Source organism: Dendrobates tinctorius, unplaced genomic scaffold, assembly GCF_039654945.1.
Source record: "Dendrobates tinctorius isolate UK_male_01 unplaced genomic scaffold, ASM3965494v1 ptg000275l, whole genome shotgun sequence".
Classification (NCBI taxonomy): Eukaryota; Metazoa; Chordata; class Amphibia; order Anura; family Dendrobatidae; genus Dendrobates; species Dendrobates tinctorius.
Genome location: NW_027361942.1, coordinates 840,623 through 854,065, shown reverse-complemented (window position 1 = coordinate 854,065; position 13,443 = coordinate 840,623). Strand labels below are relative to the sequence as shown.

The following is a 13,443-nucleotide window of genomic DNA, read 5'->3' as shown; positions in this document are numbered from 1 at the left end:
CCTCAGACTCTCCTGACTGACTGACCTCCAGACTGATCTGTAATTCTAAACTTTCCCACTCTTTTATATCTAACTCCACCCACCTCCCAGCACATCTCGTGTTACGAAGCAAGGACCCACGAAAGGTGCTCTGCTATCCTCTAAGCATGGAGCCACAATCTGGTCCATTGCTGAACTATCCTGTGTGTGGGTGCAGGTGTTGGAGTGTGGAAAGGAGTTCCCAACTTACCTAGGTGGTGGGGCACTACACCTTCGGTGAAGGTGCAGTACATCTGTGGCGACCGAGCTTCAGGGGCGTCACATACCTCCTGTTAAACACAGCATGTCCGCAGGCTGCAAGACAACAAAGTTGACAGCAAAGAAACATACAAAAATTTTGTAATGCATAACAAACTTTTCTTTTACTAATCTTCCTAGCATAGGAGGTACTCATCTTGAACGTTACAAACAATTCTATCTTAAATTCTATCTAAAATTTTTTAATTCTAAGTGCAATTCTCAATTCAAAGTGCTATTCTCTGTAACACATTTTTTTCAGTTTTCTACTTTCACTGTCTCTATATGTAAAACCAAGAGAGGGCACCTAAAGCGGTGCAACTATTTACAATAAAAGTTTTTGGATCACTCCAAGTTCATGATCGCTAGTTCAAAATTGAAGAACGCTGCCAATCAAAACAGGGCAACAAAAGTGCTACCAGAAAAACATGATAGCAAAAAGAGAAAAATAGAAAAAGGCACAACTGGTGTAAATAAACCCTCCTGGGTAACGAGATTTTGAAAGTGTTTACTTGTGGTCCCCTCCTGGGGTTCTGGAAGCTGAACTGGAACTGCTACCAGACGTGGTCTCTTCGTCCTGCTGACTACTTGCTAGCCGCATATACTCTGCCTCCCACAGGGTGAGATAGGGACTGGCCGGGGTCATGGAAAGGGCCATTGTAACGTCTACTGCCTGCGGGGACGGCATGTCCGCTACCTCCGAATGGCGCTTCTGCGGCTGTTGGGGACTCAGCCACTGCTGCCGTTGATTCCCCAGAATCCGTTTCTTCAGTGTCCATCGGGACTTCAGCTAACGGTATTGCAGTCGGGGGTTGTTGGCGGAGGTCAATTGGGCCATTCCTATCCATAGGTTCCGCTCCCAAAGCTAGGGTCAACCCCGGGGCAGTATTCATACCTGGCGGTTCCAGCCACGGTTCCGGCTCCGGTACCGGGTGCTAAATGGCAGCAGCCGCAACTCCCGGGGTGACTGTTGGGATGGGCCGCAATTGGATCCGTGCCGGGGCCAGGTCGGACTCAGTCGGGGTCGTCAGTGGAGGTCGGTGCAGCCGCACTTGGTCCAGGCGGGGGCGCAGTCCCCGCCCTCCGTTCTGCTCCAGAGCCTTCATATACCTCCTCCGGACGGGACTCAACCAGTGGCAACATCGGTTATAAGGCGGTGGTGGCCGCTGCCGAGGATGTATCAGCGGTCGCAGCTTCCGCAGGGGCGGCCTAGGAGCGAGTGGCCTCCCCTCCTCCTGTTCTTCTGACTTCTCGTCTTCTTTCATCATGGCGTTCTGGCGTTCTTCTTCCTGCCTCGGCCCCTTTCCCACCACTGGCTTCTTCTGCCCCTCCTTCCGGGGGTGGCGTCTTCTTCCAGCGCCTCCATACCAAGCCAGTATATGAACCCCTCGGGGGGTGGGCCATGTCGCTGTCACATACTAATTCAGGCAGGGTAGGCCCAATACTCTTCGCGGTCTTTTCCTAGATCCTCCCGTCTCTTCACGCCCTTCTTCTCCGCGCCATTTCTAATGTCCATTTCACAGTCTATTAAATCAGGTCTTCTGCACATTTTCAAAAGTTCAAAGTCTCACAAATTTCAGGCGCACAGAACCCGTTGGTATCGGGTCTCGTCATCCTGTTCATGACGCCAGAATTGGGTCGCCCTGGGATATTCGGTACCGGGCCGGTGTCGGTGGGATGTATCACAGCAGCAGTGACCCGGTCCGTGGCCCTGGGCGCCCAAGTAATGGAGAAATGTAATGGTGTAATGGAATAGTTTGTGATGCCACCTGTGGTGTTTGGCAAGCAAGATGTTAAGCCAACGCTGCGTGCAGATCCTCTGGGGCTGATGGTGTGTTGCAGCATAGATGGTGTAGCTCCCCACAGGTGAAGCTATAACCCCAGGGCAGTGTATAGGCGCAGGCGGTGTGAGGAATACTGGTACTCAGATGTAGCGGTGCTGACGATGTTGGCGCACAGATAAATGGAAGACACCAGGGCTTGCAGTTACAAAGCTTTAGTCACAGTTCGTGGTACACACTGGTGCCCGCCTCCGTGCCGTGTCCTCCGGGGCAGAGACTCAATCAACCTCCCGGGCAAGTCAGGCTTCTCCTCTCCAACACTCCGCCAACATGTACCTTTCCTGAACGACTCCTCTATTGCGCCTTTTAGTGTGAAGAGCTCCAGTACCGTGGTGCTCTGAAGTTCCTCCTGTCAGATGTTCCTAACAATGCTACTTGTATGACGGACAGCTGTAGCCTCTCTCGGGGACTACTTTCTCCAGAGTCCTGGCTCTCTATTCACTTGCTGTTGTGCCCCAAGTCTTGGATGGGAGTAGTGCATTTACAGCCAACTACTCCACCGGTGTCTGCTGCAGAACCATAAGTGTCCATACAACCTAGGGGACCGGGCCCCGGCCTTGCACTGAGAACCTACAGGCAGGGTTCCTCTTCCAAACCACAACTCTTCTCTGTTCTCCTACTCCTTCGTTCCACGCTGTTCCTTCTCTCTCTTATGGAAGCTTAGGTTGCAGTTCTACAGCTTTCTCCTTCTGTTCCTTTCCCGTGCCAGCTGGCTCAGGTCACTGAGGCAGCTGCAGCACTCCTTCCTCCATCCCTTCCTCCAGGGATCCGTCCTCAGACTCTCCTGACTGACTGACCTCCAGACTGATCTGTAATTCTAAACTTTCCCACTCTTTTCTATCTGACTCCACCCACCTCCCAGAACATCTCATGTTACGAAGCAAGGACCCACAAAAGGTGCTCTGCTACCCTCTAAGCATGGAGCCACAATCTGGTCCATTGCTGAACTATCCTGTGTGTGGGTGCAGGTGTTGGCGTGTGGAAAGGAGTTCCCAACTTACCTAGGTGGTGGGGCACTACACCTTAGGAGAAGGTGCAGTACCTCTGTGGCGACCGAGCCTCAGGGGTGCCACACACATCTCCCAAGTTCCAGAGCAGACAAAATACCTGGCAATGGGGTGAAATGTGCCATCTTTGAGAAGCAATCCAACACTACCCAGATGACGCAATAGCCTAATCCTTTCTGCTCTGAGCTCTGGCATCCAGTTCAGTTCCTGTCTACTAAAAGCTAAGTTTTTGCTCTGCTATTTTTCCATGAGATTTTGTCTGTTTACTTAGTGTTTGTGTTCAGCCTGCCCTGGTTTGGACGGGCTGAACTCCATTTTTGTCTCTGATCAGTTGATCTCTTTGCTCTGTCTTCAGAATATACCTGAGTGCTGATATAGTGATTTTGAAGTCTAGTGACTTCAGGGCCTTTTCTATCAGACGTGTTGGACATTATTTTTGGCAGGGTTCTTGCGGATGGCAGCCAGCATCTTTTCTGTCCTTTCCTATCTAGTTAGTTGGGCCCCATCGTTTGCTCAGCCTGTCTTTCTGTCTGTGTTTGTGTTTTCATCTGTTTTTCACCGACAATACATGTTGGGGGCTGTCTATTGCTTTGGGGTCTGCTCTGGGGCAGTTTTGATTTCCCCTTTCTTTCTTTAGGCTTATTTAGCTCTCCGGCTTTGACGAGGGGTCTAGGGCACCGTAGGAACCCCCCATGGCTACTGTTAGTTGTGGTGTATAGGATCAGGGGTCTGCAATCCGCTAGCTACCAACCTCTCCGGTTTTCTGGACTTAGCTTGTGTTTTTGTTTTTTCCTCCTCCGGTGACTCATTCATAACACCTAAGGACACAGGACGGTCTGTAAGAAAGTCCATAGCACTGAGGGTAGTAGTTGCTGGCACTGGAAGGACAAGCGGAAATGAACTCCATTTCCTTACGCATGGTAGGCCACCAGTAGTGACGTGATGTGAGCTGCAATGTCTTTCTCTGCCCCGTATGACCAGCTACCTCAGAGGAGTGCTCCCATAGCAGAACTCATCTCTTTTTTGATTCTGACACCAAAATCTTACATGGTTTAATTTGGGACAGGTTTACCTGAGCCAAAGTAACCATCTTAGATGGCTCAATGATCAGTTGAAGTTCTTCCTCTTGGTCGGAGGGCAGAACGGAGCGGGAAAGTGCATCAGCTTTGATGTTTTTTCAGCTGGCCAGAAATGCAGAACAAAATCAAAACGGGCAGAAAATAATGATCACCTATTCTGGTACGATTTCATTTTTTGCGCGGACTGCAGATAGGGCAGGTTCTTGTGGTTTGTATAAATGATGGCTGGATGGACCGCTCCCTTGAGAATGTACCGCCACTCCTCTAAAGCCAACTTATATGCTAACAGCTTAGTCACCTATCGAATAGATGTGCTCCAGAGTACAGAAGGCCTTGGAGAAGAAACCACAGGTCACCATACAGCCGGAAGGAGACTTTTGGGTGAGAACTGTTCCAGCCCTAGAAGATGACTCATCTATTTCCAGAAAGAATTATTTGTTCACTTGTGGTCGATGTAATAATGGAGTAGAGAAAAAGGCCTGTTTTGGAGAGAGAAAAGCGTTCGTAGGCAGTGGAGTCCATACCTTCAGATTGGCACCCTTAGGGATCATAGCAGAGATGAAAGCAGTCCGGGATGAAAAATGCGTAGTGAATTGCCGGCAATTGTTGGCACATCGCTGGATAGCTTTAACACCGGCAGGATGCGGCTACTTTAAGATGGAAGGCTCCTTCTCTAAATCCATCTCCAGGCCTGTATCCAAGATGATGTAGCCTACGAAAGGCAGAGAAGATTGTTCAATCATACATTTCTCAAACTTTCTCAGGCGATTTTCTTTGAGTCACTGCAAGACTTGGCAAACGTTCTGCCTATCAAATGGCGAATCGGGAGAAAAGACCAAAATATCGTCCAGGTAGACCATGAAACAAGCTTCACAGTCTCATTTATAAATACCTGAGCAAGAGTCTTGGCATTTGGAAGAGCTGGTAATGCAGCAAAATGAACCATTTTACTGAACCTATCTACAACCACCAAAACCACAGTCTTGCCTGCAGATACCAGTAGGGCAGTAATAAAATCCATGGACAAGTGCATTCATGGCCTGCTAGGAATAGGTAGCGGAAGAAGAGTACCAGATGGACAGGTATGCAGTACCTTAGAATGCGTGCAGATACTACAAGCAGATTCGTGTTCAACCTCATCCCAATGCAACCCCAGCCACCAAAAACGACAAGAAATGTGGCCGGAAGTTGCCTTACCATCTGGATGACCAGCAAGCACAGAGTTGTGATGTTCCTTAAATACTTTGTGGAGCAGATTAGATGGTACAAATAACTTTCCTGAAGGGCAGGAGGCCGGAGCGCCCCCGTGGACCTGTAACACATCACCCTCCAGCTCAGGGTACAAGGCTGAAATGACTACCCAAATCTTCAAAATCTGTGCAGGGTTCTCATGGTCACCACCACCAGGGAAACTCCGGGACGAAGCATAAGCCTTAACATTTTTGACACCTGGATGGAAAGTGACAACAAGGGGCATGGCCTGCGCTCAGAGTGATGATGGACGTCTGCGCGGTGAGCTCCCACATGAATAACCACATAAGCGACTACAACGCAAATTAGCAGCAGCTGGTTTATTAATATTGCTTACTAAAAACTATTATTGACTTCCCAAGACTTCATTTTTACTCATTCCAGAAGATTTGGTGCCTCAGTTTTCCTGTGCGACTAGTCTGTGACAAGCGACGGCTACGGCCGCCATAATGGCGGGAACCGCTGATTCATAATTGCTAGAGTCCGGGAGTCCCTTCACTTAACTGTTATGGGTCGCCCTCCCAGGGCTGTGGGGTACTCGGTACCGGGCCGGTCTCTCAAACGGGAATGTCACAGCATCGGTGACCCGGTCCGTGGCCCTGGGCGCCCATGTAAAAGGGGTTGAGTTGGGAATAAAGTTTATAAGTGATTCGTGACGCCACCTGTGGTGTTCGGCAAGGGAGGTGTTAAGCCGACGCTGCAGACAGATCCTCTGGGATAGATGGTGTAGTGCAGCTATGATGTTGTAGCCCTCCACAGGCAGGGCTGTAGTCCCAGGGCAGTGTAGATAAAGGGTTAGGAAGAAGGTGCAGTGTTTGGCACAGAGATGTAGCAGTGCTGAGGATGTTGCAGGAAGGAGGCAAGGACACAACAGGGTGCAGTTTCTTTACCTTTACTTGGCAAACGTAGTCCAGGGTCCTGATTACAGATGGCACAGGAGCAGGCTAGCCTGGAAGCAACTAGGGATCTCTCTATCAGATGGGTGGTGTAGTCTCCTTCCTAGCGCTGGCTTGAGGTACATGCAGTACAGTGTTACACTGAAGTTCCTCCTTATCTTCTCTTAGAACTCCCTCGTATGGCAGACAGCTGTAGCCCTCTATCTCTCTTGGCTCACCAGTCGCGGTTGTGCCTCTGAGTCTTAGTTGGGAATAGAGCATTTACAGCTTCCTATTCCTCTGGTTTCTGTTGCAGGACCTTCAGTATCCTTACAACCGTGGAGACCAGGCTCCAGATCATGCGCTATCACTGTGAGGGAGCTCTCTGTCCTCAGCTCAACCTCCAGCTTCTCTCCACACGTCTACACTCATTGCCCTCCTCACACTAACTGACTATTTTCCCTTCCTGGCCCTCAGAGCGCACTCCTCCCCAATCCTGGTTCAGAGCTCCCCCTGCTGGCCTGGAGTGGGAACTGTGTTGCATGTAAATGATTAACTGTTAGAGAGATCCTTCATTGCTTCCAAGCATGACATCACCCTCCCTGGAGGAAGGCAATGCCACTGTGGCGACCATACTCCTGGGGGCGCCACATTTACACCGCCGATATCGCTCCGGGTCTGGTCTCTATTGAAGCCAGAGAGACGGAAGAATCACTGTGTATTGCTGCTTGGAGGAGCTGAAAGGACCGTGAGAGCTGTCGCTGATGTAAAGCTGAGTCTCAGCGCTGAGGTGATATAAGCACGAGACACAGCTGTGAGGCGGCGCCATTATTGTGCGGTGACTGACAGGCTGAGGAGAAGAGGCGGGAAGAAGAAGCTGACGTCGCAGCCGGAGTAAAGACAAAGGCAAGAGGCGGAGAAAGAGGCGGAGTGAGCGGCGGAGGCGGGACAGCTGGAAGAACCGAGCGGCGATGCTGGTAAGCTGCTGAAGCAGTACACAGTGTCCATTACTTCTGGAGGAAGAAAAGCCGCTGTCTAATCCTGATCGATGGCCCTATTGGCGCTGTGGATGCAGGAGGGCTTAAAATCTTGTGCTGCTGGTATTGTCATAATTGGTAGTGTCAAGCCAAGAGGCCACATAACATGCTGCATAACAGTCTGTTGTGGTTTCCTCTGTATCACCCTTGGGGATCTGGATCTCGGTGGAATCACAGCCTCTCTTGTGGTGGGTCGTTTTTGTCACCTTATCGTCCTGCTACCTACTGAACAGCTGACGCCTGCTCGTATATTGCCGGAGGTGTTCATTGATTTATATCTTGCCAAACAGACGGGTAACAATACCAAGATTCATCTGACTGGTGCACTCCCCCAGTGAGGCGAGGAGGGGCACTATAGAACGCGTCACCAAACACTTGTACTTATTAAACTTGTTAAAGCCCAACTAATTGAGGGTCTACGTTCTGCATGGTGGAGATACATTTCTAGGGACCTCTTATCATATAGGAGGTGTCCTCAGGATTTTACATAGATAAATCTCACTATTTAGTGGAGTATTAACTTCTTTGACATTTCATTGATAAAATGGCGTCAAGCAGCCTAAAAGCTAAAGGACAACTTAGTAGAAACCAAAAAGCACGGGACACTTCCAAAACTAGACGGTTTTATGACTCTCCCAATTTAATTAGTCCGATTAAATCCAGATCTCCCATTAGGAACAAAACGGATGAAAAATACAAATCTTCAGTAAATTCCTCAAATGTCTGCCATGGTAAGATGTCACGCGGACAGGCGTCTCAACGCGATTTGTTCCGTGAGTCTCATGATGCCGCACATACGTCTAGGGACCACTGATAGGGGTGATGAACCGGCGATCACTCAAATACATGAGGAAAATAAAATGGATATGTCTCTATCCAACAGACGTAAAAATCAGGAAAGGGGGGTCAAGAATAGAGATGCCTCTGCCTTAGTCTCAGATAGTGCCTCAAGAGTAACTTCTTTCACTGACAGTCCGAATAAACCTCTCCAAAAAAAAGGTTGCTCTGTGTTATCGCGTTCTGTGACCCCTACACTAGACACCATTAACTATGAGAACTTTTCTACCTCTGATAAGCAGGTATCAGAAGCGATTCTTGATAACTTATGTAAAGCATTAAAGGGCTCAATAGTGCAGGGTTTCGAATCGCTAAAAGCCCTTCTGCAGGAGGCCAGTGACAACTTCACTCACAGGTTCGAGGTTAGTAAAAGTAAAATTACAGAGTTGGAAAATAAGACAGAGATCCTCACTAAACAAAATTCAGACTTGAGGGACGAAGTTAGGTATTTGAAAACTAAAGTGACGGACCTGGAAGACAGGAGCCGTCAAAATAATCTTAAACTTAGAGGGGTCCCGGAGAATGTTTTACAAGATGGTCTTTCAGATTATGCTAAATCCCTTCTTTATCGGACACTCATCTGACAATAGATAGAATTCACAGGCTCCCGCGCCCGAAAGGTATCTCACCGGACAAACCTAGGCACGTCATTCTTCGGCTGTTATTTTTTGAAACAAAAGAAAAAATTCTAAAATACTAAAGAGAGAGGCATGCTTTCCCGGTGCCCCATGACAGAATCAAAGTTTTCGCTGACTTTTCAAAAAACACAGTAGACACCAGAAAATCGTCCAGGGCGATGACCTCTAAGTTGAGGGACATGGAATTTGTCTACAGGAGGGAGTTTCCCACCAAACTCATAGTCTGGCACAAGGGTAAGAATGTTCCGTTGTTAACGGTGGAGGAAGGGAGGGACTTTCTTGCCTTTCTACAAAAAGACATAAAAGATAAGGGTTGACCTGTTCTTTTGCAGTTCAATTGATGTTTCTTGAGACATTTTATCTCTTATTGTTACTGCGCTATTGATTTTCATGGTTCAACAGTGGTTGGTCATGTGGGACCTTAGCCATTTTTTTTTTACCCCCAACTTCAGGAGATAGCCACTACAGGTGGTTTCCTTCAGGGGATCTCCGATTAGTTTCACTTTTTTCTTTTGTTTCTTCTGTTTAGTTTAGTTCTTTCTTTACATTTCCAGACTTTTAGAGAATTGCTTTCTGGAGTGAGTATTAATGGATATTAACATCCTTGCCTATATCGTTAGAGGTCCTAACAGTCCCTGAGATCAGGATGTGCCAGGCCGACATAATTTGCTTGCAAGAAGTGAAGCTGGCCAAAAATAACCATCCTCCCTTTCAGCATAAAAATTACTCTAATCTGTTTAAGTCCCTAAAATTGAACAAGAAAGAGGGAGTAATTACTATTATTAGCAATAAAATCCCATTTCAACTGATTGAGGAGGAGATAGACCCAGGAGGAAGATTCCATATATTAATCTGTAATCTTAACGGCAAACCTTTTACGATTGTTAATATTTAGGCCCCGAATACACGACAATTTCCCTTTTTCAATAAATTGATCAAAAAATTTGAGAAGATTAAACGGGGCGAGTTGCTGCTGGTGGGGGATTTTAATATAGTGCCTAGTACTAGTATGGACTCATCATCCAAGGCTCGTGTGAAATGTCCATCCCTAGATAACTGGATTTCTGCCCATGAACTGTATGATGTTTTTCGGTGTCACAATACCTCTTCTAGAGAGTACTCTCATTACTCTACGGGTCACAAATCCTCTTCAAGAATAGACCTATTTCTTGCTAATATTTTTTCATTGTCTAAATTTAAATCCATTGAAATTTTGAATAAATCGTTCTCAGACCATTCGCCAATCAGGGCAAAGTTTGCATTAGGCCCTCCGTCCAACAATACTTTCTTATGGAAGACCAATTTAACGATTCTTAGAACACAAAAGTATAGGGGCATCATAGAAGAGTCAATGAACAGTTATAAAGAGAATGCTGCAGAAAATGTAGACCCATTGATATTGTGGAAAGCACACAAGGCGGTCATTAGGGGTCGTATTATGCAGTTGTCCTCTCGGTTTAAGCGAGAAAAAAGGGACAAAATAAGGAATCTACAATCCCTAATTAACTCAAAGGAGGATCAGCAAACTAGGTTACCTATCCCATCGCATGATATTCACATGGAAATTCTAGAATTACGGCAACAATTGGAAGCACAACTAATGTCCGATTAGGACGCTGCCTTACGAGCCTCTAAATTTATTTATTATGCGCCTGCAAATAAGCCTACCCATTATATGATGAAAAATTAAAAAGAGACTTAAGCGCCCGTTACACACTGCGATATCGCTGTAAAGTCACCGATTTTGTGACGTAGCAGCGATATTGCTAGCGATATCGCTATGTCTGATACTTACCTCCGACCGCTCCCCCGCTGCTCATCGCTGATCGCACGAGAACGTCCTGGACCATTTCTCGTCGGCCACTTCCTGCTGGGCTTCCTGTGGCGCCGACGAGCGACGCGTGGACGCGGGCGAGAGGACGTCAGGATCGCCTCGTCTGACAGGTAAGTAGCGACCCCCGACCCCTGCTATGTCACTGGTGAGATCTGCCTGTGTGGCAGCTCACTAGCGACCACCTAGCGATGCACCAGCGATCCATATCGTTGTCGGGATCGCGGGTGCATCGCTAAGTGTAACGGTACCCTTACCAGGAGAATAAATAGGGTTACAAGTTCGACAGGATGTCTCCAGTCGCATCCTCAGGACACTGCGAATGTCTTTGCTACATTTTTTGAAACATTGTACAACTTACAACAAGATCCCACGATTCAGTCTCCAGATCACAATCCACTCCTTCTTAGCGGAATTAAATCTTCCTCAAATAGATAAATTAGATTTGGAACAATTGAACAAACCCATCTCCACAGCAGAAGTCAATAATGTCGTTCACAATCTTAAATCATTGACGTCCCCCGGTCCCGACGGGTTTGCTAATGAATATTATCAAATATTTTCTAAAATCCTTTCTCCCCAATTAAAAATCTTATTCGATCACGTAGCGACTCTAGGATCGTTTCCGGCAGACGTGTTGGAGGCTACTATAATATTAATCCCTAAAGAGAAGGGAGAATCAGAGTGTGGAAAGTGTTATAGGCCTATCTCCCTGACCAATGGGGACATAAAAGTATACTCGAAGATCTTAGCGGAAAGACTTAAGCCCCCGTTACACATAACGATGTCCCAGCGATCCCACCAGCGATCCGACATGATGGGATCGCTGGGACATTGAGAGGCTGATCGCTGGTAGACAGCCCCAGCGATCAGGACCAGCGACGCTGGACGCCGGCTTCTAATGTAAACGTCAGGTATCTAGGAGCCGCGCGACATTTACATTAGACACCAGCGTCGCTGATCACTGGTCTCTCGCTGCCACACGCAGCGATGCGTGCTGGCCAGCGGGAGACCAGTGACCGAAAACCGGTCCAGGCCAATGCTGCACGATCCGCAATACCCGGCAGGGGGGCGGTCGCTGATCCCCGTCACACACAGCGATGTCACTGGAGAGATCACTGATGTGTCACAAAGTCAGTGACGGGGCCCTGAAGCATATTTTGCCTCGCCTGATCAGAGAAGACCAGGTGGGTTTTATTACTGGGAGGCAGGCGTCTGACGGCACCAGACCTGTTCTTAATCTACTTACTTTGGCCCAATACACGAACGTTCCCTCTCTCTTGTTATAGATGCGGAGAAGGGTTTGATAGAATCAACTGGTTGTATCTTAACAATGTCCTGTTTAAATTTGGTTTTGACGACAACTTTGTTTCTTCCATTCATTGTATTCTAATCCTAATGCCAAAATGTATATAAACAATCATTCATCCAAATCCTTTCGCATTACCAGTGGTACTAGGCGGGGATGTCCCCTGTCTCCCCTTCTTTTTGTGTTGGCTATAGAGCCACTAGCCGAAAAAATCAGAACAAATCCTTCAATTTCGGGTTTCCATACTAATCGTTCACACAAATTGAGACTTTTTGCTGATGATTTATTTGTTTCAGTAACTAATCCGGTCAATTCTGCGGTAACGTTAATGGAAGATTTAGGGCATTTCTCAAATATTTCCTTTTTCTAAGTTATACACACAAAAATCTAAAGTTTTTCCTTTCAATTTATCGCAAAGGGAGATCAAGCTGATCTTAGAGTAGACTAAGTTCCAATTAGAACCACAAAGTTTAACATCTCTTGGTTTTGAAGTCACCGAAGCTTTGAGCCACATTGTCCCTGCTCACGTTGAGAACCTTGCCTTATCTAGGGATTCTCTTCATTTTGATCTCACACTTATGGGCAGAGTTCTAGTTGTAAAATCGATTATATTGCCCAAAATTCTCTATATATTCCGGTCTATTCCTTTGAAACTGAATGCGAAGCTCTTGCATAAGACAGCCTTGGCTATGCACAGCCTCCATGGGTGCCTGGCCGTCCACCAGCACGTCATCTGCCAATATTGAGCTCAGGGTTTTTGCTCATTAGGTGGCTCAGTGAGTATGTAGCTACAACTTCTCTTACATCTTAGCAGCCTGATTTGTTTGCAGGCTCCTGAATTGTGGTCCTGGAAAGTTTGTACATTGGGCTGGTATCTAGGAATCAATGTGGAGACGACATATGTCTCAGAACAAACTCTGCACACATGGTGTATGGTGACGGCTTTTCATTGTGCTCTATTATGGCTGCATGTGATGGTTACAGGCGGCGGTGTCACATGGACTTCCTTTGTCCTTTTTAATTGTGTTTTCCAATAAAGCATTTTTCTCCGGTTCTTATGTGTTATCAGATGTGATTGGCGTGCCGGCCGCCATTCTTTGCTTGGTCTTTTGTCTCTTCCAGTCCATGGTTCTCTCCATCCAAGGCTTTTGCACCCTCTTCTATAGAACCCATTGATTGTTTGCTGCACCCCACACCATTCTATATGAATAATTATCAGCCTCTGCAGGATACTTTCTCTAGTTACCTTTTAGAGCCTAAGGGCCCCGTCACACATAGCGACTCACCGGCGATCCCGACAACGAGATCAACGTGTCAGGATCGCTGGTGAGTCGCTGCATGATCGCTGGTGAGCTGTCAGACCGGCAGCTTCACCAGCGATCAGCACCAGGGACGCCGAGCACGCGGCATCACTGTGTACGTTACCAGCGCGCGGATGCAGGGAGCTGGTAACTAAGCTACA

General features: G+C 47.4%; 1 protein-coding gene across 1 annotated transcript in view; it reads left to right on the top strand.

The window, feature by feature from the left end:
* Window positions 1-13,443, top strand: part of LOC141072548 (transient receptor potential cation channel subfamily M member 2-like) — a 493,704-nt gene that overhangs the window by 92,963 nt on the left and 387,298 nt on the right. The window lies entirely within an intron of this gene.